We start from the raw sequence: 16,102 nt of genomic DNA, 5'->3' as shown, positions 1-16,102 counted from the left end.
TCAATAGTGCAATCATAATCCTTAATCAACTCTAACCACCTCCTTTGCCTCAAATTTAAATCCATTTGGTTAAGTAGATACTGGAGACTTTTATGGTCCGTGAAAATCTGGCATCGTGCCCCATAAAGATAGTGTCTCCATAATTTAAGTGCAAGTACTACAGTAGCAAGCTCAAGGTCATGAGTCGGGTAGTTCATTTCGTGAGGTTTCAGCTGCCTAGATGCATAGGCAATCACATTTCCATGCTGCATCAACACATAACCTAAGCCTTGTCTTGAGGCATCACTGTAAATCACATACTCCCCGCTATCATCAGGTAATGCCAGAACTGGGGCACTAGTTAAACGTCCTTTGAGTTCTTGGAAACTTTGTTCACACTCCTCTGACCAAACAAATTTAACACCCTTCCTGGTCAATTTAGTGAGGGGAGCCGCAAGTCTAGAGAAATCCTGAACGAACCGCCGATAATAACCGGCTAAACCCAAGAAACTACGAATTTCCGTCACGGTGGTGGGTCTTCCCCAATTCAAAACTGCTTCCACCTTTTGAGGATCCACACTAATACCTTCAGCTGACACCACATGACCCAAGAATCCTATGCTGTTAAGCCAGAATTCACACTTACTCAACTTGGCATATAGTCTAGCCTCCCTCAAAGTTCGAAGTACTAGCTTCAAATGCTTAATATGAAGCTCATCACTCTTGGAGTAAACCAGAATGTCATCAATAAACACAATCACAAAACGGTCCAAGTATGGGCGGAATACTCGATTCATGAGATCCATAAAAGCTGCAGGAGCATTGGTTAACCCAAAAGGCATCACTACAAACTCGTAGTCAACTTCTAGCACCCCCTAAATGATAAAAACTGAAACCAAGGATGGTAAAACATAAAGAAATTCACTTCGACATAGATAAAGGGTAAATCGAAGACGGGGCGTAACAAAATGTGAAGAACATATTCCTCTTGTCCAAATCTGCTTAATCATCATAATAACATACAAAATATATATAGGGTGGTGCTATTCGCACACTCATTTTCTCTATTCACACACCCCCTCTATTTTTCCATTACTTTAATATAATTTTTTTCACAAATTACCCTAACTACCTTCTCTTGTAATTATGTTTCTTTTTCTTTTTTCTATTTGGCAAGTCAATCATGAATTAAATATCATTATATAATAAACTATTTTTTTTTTCGTGAATGTCATTGCTGATTAGAAAAAGAAAAAGAAAAACTGATGGATAAAAATTCTGCAATTAGTGTGGCAAAGTTTAGGGCTTAGATAAAAATCACGATGTAACTGAGTTTGGTGATTTAGGTATGTCATCATGACTGTTATACAAAACCAAAAAAATATATAAGCATATCACCTAAACTAAAGGAGATTCAAAACCTCTCACATCTGATTAAGCAACGTTGATTCAAGATACCATTTCCAGTTACATAAAGCATTTTGTAGAGTGATGATATGACTAAAGTTAAAACGAAGCCTCAATAATTTCCAAATTATCAATCAACTCAAGTCAAAACTATGATTAGCAAGCAAGCCGTACCAAAATCAAACTAAGATGAACAGAACGCACAAATTTAAAGCTCCTAGTCCACCAAATCGCTGAGGAATTGATTTTTTGGCGGAGAGCGATGGATTGAAATACACCAAATAATTTCAGTTTGAATCTTACCAGGAATAATAGATTCAAAGGGGCTCGAATGATCACTAAATTCATATTTTTGTTCCATGTCTCAATTGCAAATCAGATGTAAATTTTTTTTCCCAAAGATGGGTCTAAAGTTGCTTGTTCTGCCATAATTAAACTTCAAAGCATCACGTTAGAGAGATACAATGATTATGCTAGATAAGTTTTTGATGGAAAAGAAAAGAGAAAATCATAAAGATTTTTAAAGTTCTCTGTGTCTGCAGGAAAAGGTTTAGGATTTTGGGATGATTGACTTGCCAAATAGAAAAAAAGAAATAAATAAATAAAAAGAAACGGGATTGCAAGGGAGGGTAGTTAGGGTAATTTGTAAAAAAAAACATTAAATTAAAGTAATAGATAAATAGAGAGGGTGTGTGAATAGAGAAAATGGGTGTGCAAATAGCACCACTATATATATATATATATATATATATATTTTTTTTTTTTTTTTTTTTGACGTTGTGAAATATACAAAGAAACAGAGAATAGTACTATTACATTCCATCTTAGTTTTTCTGATAAACAACTTATTTATATAATAATATCCCAAAAATTATTTAACATTTTATGGTACATTGGTATGAAACTTAAACAATATATAATTTATTTTATGACTTTGCTGCTATTCCCATGCATACAAGTTGTTTTAAATTCAAAGTCTTCTCATGATGAAGAAGTTTCTCCAGCATGATTTCCTCATATGCTTGAGGCTCTCTTTGACTTCCTTTCCAATTTTGTAGCACATTCTATGTCTAAACACTTCTATCTTTGACTCATTGCTTATCTGCAACTTATTGTATATAGTTTAGGGATATAGATGCTCCACAATCAAACTAGAAAACAATAAAGAAATGTATGTGAAGGTATGCATTTAGTTAAAGCTACTGACGTTCAATAAGGTAGGTAAAATGAAATCTTACAGGAAACATTGTTGCAAGCATTTTTCATGTAGTAACAAATACACATTGCGTTCTCTTCTTCTATTACAGCAACCTTCCTCTTTGCCATTGCGATTTACCTATGCATATGATATGTGAATATATGAGTATTGTTAAAAACTAAGATTATTGACCTTTAATAGAATATCTTTATGAATACATACTGACCTTCAGTAGCTTACACTTGAATTTCATATGTTATGTATTTACACTATAAGGAAATCATATAATGTAGCCCACATTTTCAAAGCCCACATTTATGAATACATACTGACCTTTAGTAGCTTACACATGAATTTCATATGTTATGTATTTACACTATAAGGAAATCATATAATGTAGCCCACATTCTCAAAGCAATGACAGAGGTAGATGCTAGAAATATATCAACAGTTGTAATGAAATTCTAAAGCTATTGAAACAAATCTCAATAGGCTACAGACCCTCAATAGGGTACTGACCAAAGGAACTAGGATATTAAGTGCACATATGCTGTGTAAAAAATTGAACTCTTCCATTTCACCTAGGAAAAGAAAGGTACTGACCCTTAATACTACATTGCACAAATATTGCACTTTTTTTTTTTGGTGTAAAGAAGGGGGCACAAAGCCCAAAGAAAACAAAACAGAACTAGTCAGCCAGGTCTAGCAACACCAGCTATGTCATCTAAGACAATTGTTACATATATTGCACTTTTAATGTTACTGACCCTCAACATATGTGGGTTTTACTCAAGCCAAACAAGTAGCCTGTCAGAACTAAGATATTAAGTGCACATATGTTACTGTAAAAATTTGAACCCTTCCATTTTATCAAGGAAAAGAAGGATACTGACCCTCAATACCCCATTGCACACTTGCACATTTTAATGCTACTGACCCTCAGAACTCAGGTTTTACTCACTCCAAACAGACTGTTGTTACTCAATCCTCACTAGCTTTAACTATAATAGAAATTTTAATGCTACTGACTCTCAAAACTCAGGTTTTGCTCGAGCCAAAACTCAGGTTTTGCTAACTGCAATTGAAATTTTAATGTTACTGACCTTTAAAACTATTCAATCAAGCCAAACAAGCTACTGGTTCTCAATCCTCACTAGCTCTAACTGCAATTGAAATTTTAATGCTACTGACTTTCAAAACAATTCAATCAAGCCAAAACTTAGGTTTTACTCAAACCAAACAGGCTATTGCTACTCACTCTTCACTATGCTTGACAGCAATTAAAATTTTTCACCATTTGTAAAAAGTTTCATGAATCTTCTCATCCTAACCCTAACTGTACTGTATCAAAAAGTTAATTAGATCTCAAATCTAGTAACCTAGCCGCATAAATTTGTTATTCTTTTGCTTTGGATTTCTTAGTAACCAAACCAAATCACACTACTACAAAAAGGTCATCAGACGACGGTGGATTTGTGTTGTGTGATGACCAAGCTCACCGTGGTCTAAGTGAGTGTTGTGTGATTGAAAAATCAGAGACTATATCTATTGACCCTAGGTTTACCTTATGGAAGACATTCAATCAAGCTTGCACTAGGTTTACCTTATGGAAGACATTCAATCAAGCGTCCTCAAAATTTGGCATCCAGTTTTCAATCACACAATGGAAATTATAAAGCACCGTTGTATCAAGTAGCACAAATTTCAGATTTCAAGAGGCAACCAAGGCTCCAAAGTGGAGGGAAATCTGCCGCTAATTTTTTTAAGACTCAGACGACAGACATTACTTAAATCCGTTGTGCAATGTAGTTCTGATAAAAAAGTTATCACTTTGTTGGCATTCACACAACGGAATATAACAAGTACCGTTGTGCAATAAAGCTTACTTAAACACACAACGGATGATTTCTGTTCCGTTGTGTGATTAGTGTTGTGTGATTAACTTTTTGTAGTAGTGTCAGACAATCAATTAGTAATCAGAGACTATATCTATTGACCCTCAATAACTAGAAATTTCTTTAGCTACTGACCTTCAAGGCCTAGCGCTGGCAGAGCCTCGATTTGTTGCTTCGCTGCTGGATCCTTGATCTGTTGCTTCGCCGTCGAATCCTAGATCTGTTGCTTCACTGCTAGAGCCTCGATCTGTTGCTTACCCATCGGATCCTCGATTCTTTGCTTCGCCGCTGGAGCCTCGATTAGTTGCTTCGCTGCCAAAACCTTACTTTGTTGTTTCGTCGCTAAAATGGAGGTTTAGATTTTGGGGAGAAATGGAGGTTTCGATTTTGGGGAGAAATGGATTTGTGTGTGTGTGTGTGTGTGTGAGAGAGAGAGAGAGAGAGAGAGAGAGAGAGAGAGCTGATGTATCGTGAAAAATGAGTGGCAATTTTCATAATTCCATAGAAATCTAGCTATCTTTTATGTCTTTAATGCAAATGAATCGTTAGTATAGCTAGCTGTAAATGACCGCAAGGACAACGTGTCTTTGGCCCCTGCGCATGAGAAGGAAATGTGGCAAATTGTAGTTAATGGTAATTAACTTAATATGAAAATCACTAAAACGCATATAAACATTGTTATTACTGTTAGAGCAACTCCTACAGCTTCTCCATATTTTGATTTTTCTATGTTTTAGTGGAAAATAAACTTTTTTAATTTGCTCCAACAGATTTCCTATAACTATCCCTATTTTAGAGATAGTGAGGAAAGAGAGAACAAAATTTTCTAAATTTATAGCAATCTCTAAAATTTTAAGGAAGAATTATGAAGATTTTTAGAGATTGCTGTAAAATAAGGAATTTGTTAGAGTTGGAGAAGAAAAATTATGGTAACCTTTGACTTTTGCTTCCCTATAATACAAAAATTATAGACAAGCTCTTGGAGTTACTTTTAGTTTGCCCTTAAATTTCACAAAAAGATACTTTTGTTTAAGTAAACCCTAATTTGTGTTTGGCCCAAACTCTAGGTTACTTGACCTAGTGGTAATAGGGTTAAATTAGAAGGATCTAGATTCCTATTCAATGTGCGATTACTTTCATTGCATGATTGAGATTCTATACATTGTAATCCTCTATATAAAGAGGCCCCTATTATCAATGAGAACACAACAATTTCCTCTCAATTTTAGTTTTTCTACAACACGTTATCAGCACGAGCCTTAACCACAAAAACCAAAAACCAAAAACCTGAAAATCTTCGTCGCTACCGCAAGCACCTAGCCCATGCTAGCCGCCTCACCACCGTTGAGACTCACCGCCGCTGCTCTCCTGCAGCCTTGCCGCACATCTGCTGCCCCTACAGCACCGTTGCATGCCCATTTCATCCTTCTCCTCCAAGTTTCTTCGATCCTCTCGTTCCTGTGCATGTCAGTCAGTTTGCAAGCCTCGAAACGTCTAGTTAGGAACTTCAGATCAAAATTCTTCCCTCATCAAAGTTGTTCGCCTCTGTCTCTTCCATTTGACCTCCAAATTTCAGCCCTATTGGAGTCATTTTGAGACCTGTATACCAATCGGAGTGGGAGCTGTTCAAAAGCGAATTTGCTCCGAATTTCAACAAGTTTGATTCGCCTAGGACTGAAGCTCGTCTGCAATCTTACAACAAGGATCGAATATGCTATGCAATCCTAAGAGGAATGGTTTACTAAAAGTTCTCGCTTTTGAAGTTTTTTAATTCTTTTTCACTTCTTTTTCTCGGGGACTTGCAACCTCCCTTCTTCTATCCCCTTTCTTCATCATAGGGAAGAACAAATTGAGCCGAACTGTGGGGGTTCGTGCTCACTCCAAGCTTAGAGCTTGTTGAGATCTCCAAACTTAGAGTTTGTAGAGAATTTATGATCGACCACTTACATCATTGTTTCAATCTAATCCTAATTTATGATCGACCACTTGCAACCTCTCTTGGAATTTAATTTCTTGGAAAGCGATTACACTTAGAAATTCCTAACTTCTTGGAAGTGATTACGCTCAGGAATTTTAAATATTTTCGTGGTAGCCTTTTAGGCTCCAAAACTAACCCTAATTTCTTGTTCTCTTTCAGGATGAGTAACCTGAACAAATTGGACTTTGCTCCATTGGGAACAACTGACTTTGGATATCACAGGTGGATTCGTGATGTCCGCCAGCATCTCAAGGCCGATGGAATTCTAGATACGATTCTCGAGCCTAGCCAGGACGTGCTAACTGTTGAGCAAGCTCAAGCTTTGGAAGCAAATAGGGCAGCCTTAGAGGCAAATAGGGCGAAAGCTGTCATCCTAATGACTCGTCATATGATGATTCGCTCCAATACGAGTGTATGAATGAATAAGACCCCAGAAGGCTGTGGGTCTCACTCGAAGAAAGATTTGGCAACGTCTGTGACTCCCTGCTTCCTGACCTAGAAGTGAGATGGCATAGCCTCCGCTTCTGTGATTTCGAGTCAGTTCTTGACTACAACTCAGAAGCACTTCGCATTAAATCCTTAATGGAATTCTATGGTAAAGAGATCACAAATGCGAAGTTGATTGAGAAGACTCTCTCTACCTTCCCCGTCTCTGCATTGATTGTTGCTAAGAACTATCGAATTGATGTTACTGCAAGACGGATCACAAGGTTTCATGAGCTCATTGGAGCTATGAATGTGGCTAAAAAGCATGACAACTTCCTTGTGAAGAACAATAATTCGAGATCCGTGGGAACATAGCATATTCCGGAATCTAATTATAGTCGCGCTCCAAAGAGAGGGCGCCAAGAGCGAAACCCTAATCTTAGGGACACATTTGGACGTTCTGGTCCATATAATCGCTCTACTTGGGAAGGTAACGCCAAAATAGGAGAACACGGAACCGAAGAGGTCAACGTGGAAAGAGAGAGGGAGGCAACGCCTCTGGCCATGTTGGTGGAGCCACAAACACTAAGAGCCATCTAAATGACGCTTTCAAAGCGCCTCAATCAATGGAGTTTGAGCAAAGAGATGTATGTTCTCGATGTAGAGTGTCTGATCATTGGGCACACATTTGTAGAGCTCGTGAAGAACTTGTCACCGCCTACAAAACATATTGTGAAGCAAGAGAAGCTCACTATGTGGAACAAGAAGATCAAGAAGATGATCTAGAGTGAAGGGTTGAAGACTACAAATCTGGCTGGGATCAATAGATCGCCAATTCTGTTTAAGTCTTTATTTTTCCAAGAGATGTAATAGGCAATTGTCATATACTTTGTAGTAAATGCCAAGGGTTTAGTCTTTCTTCAAAGTAGGCTCACCCCAAAGTAAGTGTGATGTCTAGGAAGGTTCTGAGATTAGTGGTACTTAAGCGAGCCTTGCTCCACCGACATCTCTTTACCCTGGTCACATTCATTTTGGAATTACCGAAAGAAGTTAGACGACTACCATTGTTTAGCATTAGCTAGCATTATGGATTAGATTTTCTTTGGTCAAAGAGACAATGATATAACTCCGTTGGCTTATGAATAAAATTTCGAGTTCTTTTCATTATGACTCCATTTTGATTCTGAGCATATAACTTTTGTGACTACGATGGCTGGGCCATCAGTATTAATTCAAGGACATGGAATAGCCCAAGTTCCACTTGCTAAATGACACCTTAATTACTGTCACAGAAACTCTCTACGTTCCTAGGGCCAATCGCATCTAAGAATAACCAACGGATTCTATGCGAAAACGGATGTAGCGAACGGAAATGAGTTCCTCTGCAATACCTCTAATGATTGCGAACAAAGGCGCATCTTAGAGAAGTTTATGTGTCTCGCTAGTGGACTCTATGTCACTGTTCGAGCTATTCAATCCAATATAGTTATGAGAGAAGATCTCTTGGATTTAGACACATATTGGCTTTGTCACGACAGGATAGATCATCCTTGTCATGATGTGATGATCCGTCTACTAAAGACTTCACATGGACATCATTTCTTTCGAGTGAAACGAAGCATGAATCAAAAGTTGATTTATGGACTAAGTGTGACCGACGCAGCTGCCTAGGGCACTGCCTCTGTCCACCACCAGCATAGGGTTGGCGCAGTCCCTATCCATGACGCCATGGATGGCGTCCATCATGGTGACGGCGCCCTAGGTGATGCTGCAATCACCAACTTGCTTTAAATAGTGTTTCAGACGCTCAGGCCCAACCAAAATTCTCATTGGTTGCTTCTAAAGCCTCTCGCTCGTTTTACAAAGCTTGTTCCTTAGGGAAATTAGGACTGAGACCGTCCTATGCGAAGGATATTAAAATACTCATTATGTTCTTACATAGAATCCATGGGGATTCTATGGACTGATTCAACCAACTTGCGGACGTTTAAATATCTTATGATATTGGTTGATACGCAAACACGCTGGTGATCATGTGTTTTGCCATTGTCCACTTGTAATGCTGCTTATGCTACACTCCTAGCAAATATCATATGACAACGGGCTCACTCCCCGGATCATCATATTCCGTCAATTGGACTTGAAGATGCTAGCGAGTTTACATCGAAGACTTTCGATGGTTATTGCATTGGGACTGATGTTAGACATCACATTCCCATGATCACACCCAAATGGTCTCGCGGAAACGACTACAATGGTAGCTCAGACATTGGTAATGCGCACCAATTTCCTTATATCCGCTTAGGGTGATGCAATATCGCATGCAGCTACGCTAATTCGTCTACGATCTACCGCCACTCAATCTACCTCTGTGTTACAGCTAGTGACTGGGTACGAGTATCGTACTTACGCACATTTGAGTGAGTCATTTATGTACCAATTGTGCCGCCACAGCGCACTATGACAGGTCCTTACAGACGAATAGGCAACTACATTGGATTTGAGACTCCAGCAATCGTCCGCCACTTAATGCCCTTGCAAGGTGATCTCATTACCGCTAGATTTGCGGGTTGTCACTTTGATGAGACAGTCTTCCCGTCGTTAGGGGAGATAAGAACACAGATGTTCAGCAGGAATGATAGGAATTGTTGTGGCCTGTCCCCACTATGTCTCATCTTGATCCCTGTTAAAGTGACGAGATCACACAAATATGTTGCAAACAAGCCTGCAAGGAAGGACGTCCCTACGAGAGGACGTAGCGCCACCCTACACGGAGATAGGCATGGCGCCAACGCCATAGAGAGTGGCACTCTGGCGTTATAGGCCATGGCCCCAGCTAGGATGCGTGGGAGGCCCGTGGATTCGAATGATACTTTGGCACATTCCAATCCTTTGATCATCAAGACTCAAAATCCGTCTTATGAGTATCTTCCGGGTTATGGTTATCATTGGGGGATGCCTCATCATCAGAACATATTCCTGAGAATATAGAGCTCTATGAAAATTACACTAGTGTACATGAGACGTGAGATAGAAACTCCATCATAATTGTTGATGTAGTTGCACATTTCGTTGCGCATGAGTTTGTTGAGTCCGATGATATCGAACCACACTTCGTTGATGAATGAATGCCAACGTAGAGAGATTTGGCCTAAATGGAAAGATGCGATCCAGGTTAAGATGGATTTTCTAACGAAGAGGAAGGTTTTCGAGCTAGTAATGCCAATACCTCCTAATATAAAACTTATTGACTAATGGGTCTTCGTTAGAAAGCGTGATGAGAAAAAGAGATAGCAATCTCGCCTTATGGCGCAAGGCTTCTCACAAAACGCCCTGGAATCGACTACGATGAGACATATTCTCTCGTAATGGATGTCATCGCACTCCACTACCCTGTCAGTTTGGTAGTTTCCAAATAGTTGAACATGCAGCTTACAAATATGGTCACTACGTATCTCTATAGGGATCTGCATACGGAATATACATAAAGGTTCATGGTGAACTTCATTTACCCAAGTCAAGTGGCTCTAGACCACGGAGCGCGTTTACAATAAGGTTGGAACGCTCACTAAAGTGACTACTTGATTTGGAAGGGATATGCTCACGCGTTTCCATAACAAGTTTCAGATTCCATCGTGGTTCATGTTGGACATGATCTTCATTATAAGCCCTTAAAGAGTTAAGGGAAACCGCTGAACACTTGAAATCCGATTTTGAGATGAAGGATTATGGGAGAACACGATTATGTCTCAATTTGGAACTTGAGCATCGTGTCGATAGATGCTTAGGCATTTTTGACAAGGTCAAACCTTCAAGCACCCCCATGATCGTCGGTAGTCTTGATCCTAAAAATGATCCTCTTCTTCTGAAGGATGATGACGAAGATGTGTTAGAGGCAGGAGTGCCTTACTTGAGTACAATAGGCGCATTATTGTACTTAGCTCAATGCACAGGACCAGACATCTCGTTTGCAGTGAACTTGTTAGCTAAGGTATAGCTCTGCGCCAACGCAACTCCATTTTGATTGGTGTAAAGATATCTTTCAGTACTTGAGATGTACGATTGATATGGGCTTGTTCTATCCCTATAGAGAGAAAATGGATTCGGACCCATCACACACCAGAAACGCCGCCATCGCTGGCCTGCGTTCTCTATCCCCATCCCAAAACGATATAAGTGTTTTGGAAGGTTTTGCTGATGCTGGGTACCTCTCTGACCCACACAAAAGTCGCTCCCAAACTAGTCAAGTGTTCACCATGAGAAAAGATCGTGATATCTTGGAGGTCTACAGAATAGACCGTAGTCGCTATATCTTCAAACCATGCAGAGATTATTGCTCTTCACGAAATGGTTCGTGAATGTTTATGGATTAGATCCATAATCACCCATGTTCGAACAATTGTGGTTTGAAGTCTACCACAAGATGAGCCTACGAGCATTTAGGATAATGCTGTTCGTTTTGAATAAAATGAAGCAAGGCTACATCAAAAGCGACAACACCAAGCAAAATCAGCAACAACAGACTCTCCTCAAATACCAAAGTGAACTAGGTTCGATCTGAGAATAATGTGGCAGACTTGTTTACTAAGTCATTGCCCAAATCCATTTTCGAGAAACATGTGGCAAGAATTGGCTTGCGGAAATTATCTGAACTCCCATAATCGTAGTCATCAGGGGGAGACGCAGACATCAGGGGGAGATGTCTACATGTTCACCTCGAAACGTGAAGGGTGTGTTGTGCTCTTTTTCCCCTTCGACCGAGGTTATTTTTGTCCCATTGGATTTTTGTTACTCGGCAAGGTTTTTAACGAGGCAACGAGAGAAGCACTGCGTTTGGGCAACACAAGGGGGAGTGTTCAAGTAAACCCTAATTTGTGTTTGACCCAAACTCTAGGTTACTTGACCTAGTGGTAATAGGGTTAAATTAGAAGGATCTAGATTCCTATTCAATGTACGATTACTTTCCTTGTATGATTGAGATTTTATACATTGTAATCCTCTATATAAAAAGGCCCCTATTATCAATGAGAACACAGCAATTTCCTCTCAATTTCAGTTTTTCTACAACAACTTTCAATAATAGTACTATTAGGTTGTGCTCTAATTTCACAACAATGTTAGTACTATTAGTTTTCCCTCAAATTTCACAAAAAGACACTTTTCGTAGTGTGTTTATACTTTATAATCTTCGGAAAGTGCTTCTAAAGATACACACTTAATGAATAAATTGAACTCGACTCTACACTCTAAAAAACTATGAAAAATCCTCTCAACACAATAGAGTGGGGTAGGCCGCCACTAGAGTTTCTCGGTGGTGATGATGGTAGCTTTGCTAGAGGCGGATATTTTCTTTTCTCTAGTAATTGGGAGTCTGTGTGCGGTACGGATCCCCTCCGTAGATGGCTTTAACTTTTTTGCTTGGTTTCCTTGTTAGCAGGCTGCTCTCTGTCCCGTGGGTTTCGATGTTCACTGGTGGTGGATCTCAGCCCTCTCACGTCACGTTGGGTGGTAAGATGGAGTGGAGGGTGGTGGTCTGTCTCTGGTCATCATCTAAAGAAAGGTGAGGAGACAACGATTCTTGAACCTATAGTGGGGTTGGCAGCTAGATAGAGCAATGCAGATCACGGCAAGTGGATGTTAACAAGTGTTAGTTCTGGACTGAGGTTGTTTGTGGATCTGTTTGGGCCTGGGCAACAGCTGAAGACGACATGATCTACTTTGTTGGTGGAGTGGTTCTGATCAGGTGGAGCCGGTTATACTAGGAGGAGGCACGATGGCTTATTGCGGCTGGTTTGGCTTGGTGCCCTTAGCTGTTGGACTTGTTGTGGGCCTTCATCTGCTAGGGTTTTTTTTTTAATTAGGTCTGTGGGTGTTAGTCAAATAACTACCTTCAAGTATAATGGCTAAATTATAGTGTAGGGGATATCGTACTCAATGGATTGGAAAACTCACTCTAGCTAGGGAAAATCTAAAGGGTGCTACATGAATATGCAAATGTACAAATCACAAACAAGGACTCACAAGTGAATCAAAGTTCATGGTAAATATATGCAAGATAGTGTAGTGATTTGATTTTGACTTTGGAGATGATTTCAACTCAAATTAACACAAGATAAAAACTTGAAATTATACATATACTAAAGCGCCTAGAGCTAGCACTGTTCATAGCACTGTTTGAATGCACGGACGGTTTTGCCCCTTTTGTTCCCTTAATTTACGACCTGCCATTGCAGATCTGTTTTTTCCGCTATAGAATTTGGCCTTATGAGTTGACCTTTTTGAAAGTGCAATTAGAACCGCAATACATTACGGGCTGCCACTGTGAGTGCGGGTTAAGAAGACGGTCTCGACTTGGTTTTGATAGAGGTTTGCTGTGGTTTTCATTCGATAGAAGGGACTAGCTTTAGCTTTTCCGAATCTTCGATCTGTCGATAAAAGGTAATCATTAATCATCTGCTCTTCCGTTTTCAAATCTTATCTCGCAGATTTGATATAGAATTTGGAATTTTAATTGTTTGAATTGATGTGAGATTTGCAAATAATTGATCCGATAATTGATTGTTTGTAGATTTGATATAGGATTGGTGTTTTGTTGTTGGATCATAGTGTTACCATCGATCTGCCCATAAAAGGTGATCCTCGGTGACTTTCTCTTCCTTCGTAATCTGGTTTGCGAATCATTGATTATTGATTCGTTGTTTATCTTTGATGGTCGGGTTGGACTGAAAGTGAGTGAGAGAGAAAGATCAATCTCTTTCGAATCAGATTGGGCTTTGTGGAAAACAGAAGAAGGCTTGCTGTTGTTTAGTTTATTCTTCTGACGTATAGTCGGTAGACTTGGAATTGTTCTTATTCGGATTTGTTTTCTTTCTTTCTTTCTGCTCATTATCTCTTCTAATGTCAGGTGAGAGGGTTGGACTCTATTCGATCTTTAGCATCAGAGTTTTTCCAATCTTCAATCTATTGATAAAGGTAGTCATGAATCATCTGTTTTTGGTACTTCGTGGATTTTTTTTCAATTCTCTATATGTGTACTGGATTTTACTCACTTCAATTAAACCAACCGTGCTTGGGCTTTGAAGATAATCATGTTAGACCAACTAGGTGAGGGGTTTTGTACCATGATCAAGATAATCGTGTATATTTTTCTTTTAATCTCTTAAATTTGCTTCAGTTTCTCTGTTCCTATATTCAGATTGTGAGGTGTTCTGTTTCCAAGAATGAGTTTTTAACATTGTATTTATGGGATGATCTACTGTTATTGCTAATGTTAATGGTTAATTGAGTTTCTAAATTTGTTGTTCAAATGAGATGCGATACTCTACTGTTTTATGTCTATTTGTCACATTTAAGTAAGAGTTTAATGTCTGCAGTCTTTGATTTCATTCAAAATCTTAATTTTTCACCATAAAGTAGAGTAAAGTTCACAGCTCATACTGTTTCAGTAGGTTTTTGAATGTGAGAAGTTAATGAATCATATGTAGTAATATATAGCTTTATTAAGCAACTATCCTGCTGAATTACACAGTATTCATTGTTTTCTACTAAATATACTACAAGCTGTCAATTTAAGTTTTGATGAATTTAGAGATTAGAGGAGATAAATTGTTATATGTCTTTGTTGAAATTGTGATACAAGTTTTGTATTGCTTTTGTATATATCTAGAAGGAATTTGTCAACCCTCAAAGCTTAAAAATTTGTTGTATTGCTGTTTCCTCTGAGAAATTGGGTAAGGAGCTTCTCCTCCTGGCTCTTGCTTCTAGCTTTATAATGAAAGCCAAGTACTGAGACTGTTTCTATTGCATGTGACAAGAATATTGGCTAGAGCTTTCCGTTAGTGTGCATCCAACTTCAAAATCTCTGTCGTTTCGTGGGTGAGGCTAGATTCTCTTTGCCACCCAATTCAGCTGTGAATTGACAAACTTTTTGAAGTGGCAAATACTTTATCTTCATTGAACATTTTGATTGTCTTGCTTTTCCTGCATTGTGTTCACAAGCCCAGTATGGAAGAACTTTGCTTACACTTTGTTAATTAAAACCATGTTTGTCTTATGCATAGATTAATTAAACTACCCAAAACTTCTCTTTTATTTTTTTTTATTATTATTATTTTTTTTGCTTTCTGCTTTTTTGATATTTCATATTTAGACAAGGATGGCACCGAAAAACTTCTCCCCTTCAGCTCTGTTGTTTTGATAGCAGCACATTTAATTGGATTTCCCCTTTTAATCTACAATGACAGCACTGATTCATTCTTTTTTGTTTACTTCACAAAATACTTTTGATTTCGTTATGAACGTAAAAGACACCATACCCCAATTGTATTACAAAATAGCAAAGGCTGTAGCTAATCAACCTCTTTTGTGCAGGTTTAAAACAGAACATCAGCTAAAGTGTTGAAGCTCCAGAGTTTAAACTCAAGGGTAAGGCATAACTAAAGGTCGCCACATGAATCCAATTGAATCTGGTAATTCTCTCCTGTAATTTTCACGTGATATTCAGAGGCTTTTCATCTTTGTTCCATAGAAGTACAAAAAATGTTACACAGGGAAACAACAATACACAAAAAAGACCTGTTTCCATTCGATTCATTTCAACTTCCACTAAGCTACGCTCTCTTTGATTACGTTTTCAGGTATTTTGATCCATTTCAATTCTATCACTTATCAAGAACAATCCACAAAGGGATAGACTGTCTGCTTTCCTTTGCACAAAGGTAATTGTTTCTCTACTGATCTGCTTTTTAACCTGTAAGTTGTTAGTTGTTTCTTTTTGTAATTTCTGTTTGTCAATTTGTGATTAATTTCTGTTTCTGTTTTAAATTGCATTGAAACGAAGAGTATAGCTGTTTCAAATACTATAGAAACTGACAGATTTCATAGATTTCAAATTGTTTCAAACTTCTTCCTATCTACCTATCATTCTTATAAATTTCTACTCATTAAATTTGCAGATCATATATTATCAAGAATATGAATTATACTGTTCACAGTATGTTTTCTATGTTTTATTTGTTACTAAACTTTATACTTCCAGTATTCTGCTTTCTACACAGATGATATAAATTTCAATGTTCTACATTTGCTTAGATTTTTAAATTACAATATTCAATTCCTGAATCATATCTTATCAAAAACCTCACGAATGTCCATCTATTAAGTTTGATACTATGATCAGCCTTTAGTTCGTGTCAAAAGTTGAGGTCAATCTGGAACAAC

General features: G+C 38.4%; 1 long non-coding RNA gene across 2 annotated transcripts; it reads left to right on the top strand.

Moving 5' to 3' along the window:
* Nucleotides 1-13,198: 13,198 nt before the first annotated feature.
* Nucleotides 13,199-15,353, top strand: LOC112189589. Of its 2 annotated transcripts, XR_005805410.1 has the most exons (5): nucleotides 13,199-13,321; nucleotides 13,452-13,515; nucleotides 13,613-13,705; nucleotides 13,788-13,855; nucleotides 15,254-15,353. It is a non-coding gene; the product is annotated as an uncharacterized LOC112189589 (long non-coding RNA). The 2 variants fall into 2 exon arrangements; XR_005805409.1 differs by having other exon boundaries at nucleotides 13,293-13,515.
* The last annotated feature ends 749 nt before the right edge of the window (nucleotides 15,354-16,102 follow it).

The sequence above is a fragment of the Rosa chinensis genome, chromosome 2 (genome assembly GCF_002994745.2).
Source record: "Rosa chinensis cultivar Old Blush chromosome 2, RchiOBHm-V2, whole genome shotgun sequence".
NCBI classification, from domain to species: Eukaryota; Viridiplantae; Streptophyta; class Magnoliopsida; order Rosales; family Rosaceae; genus Rosa; species Rosa chinensis.
This window is presented reverse-complemented; position numbering and strand designations above follow the sequence as displayed.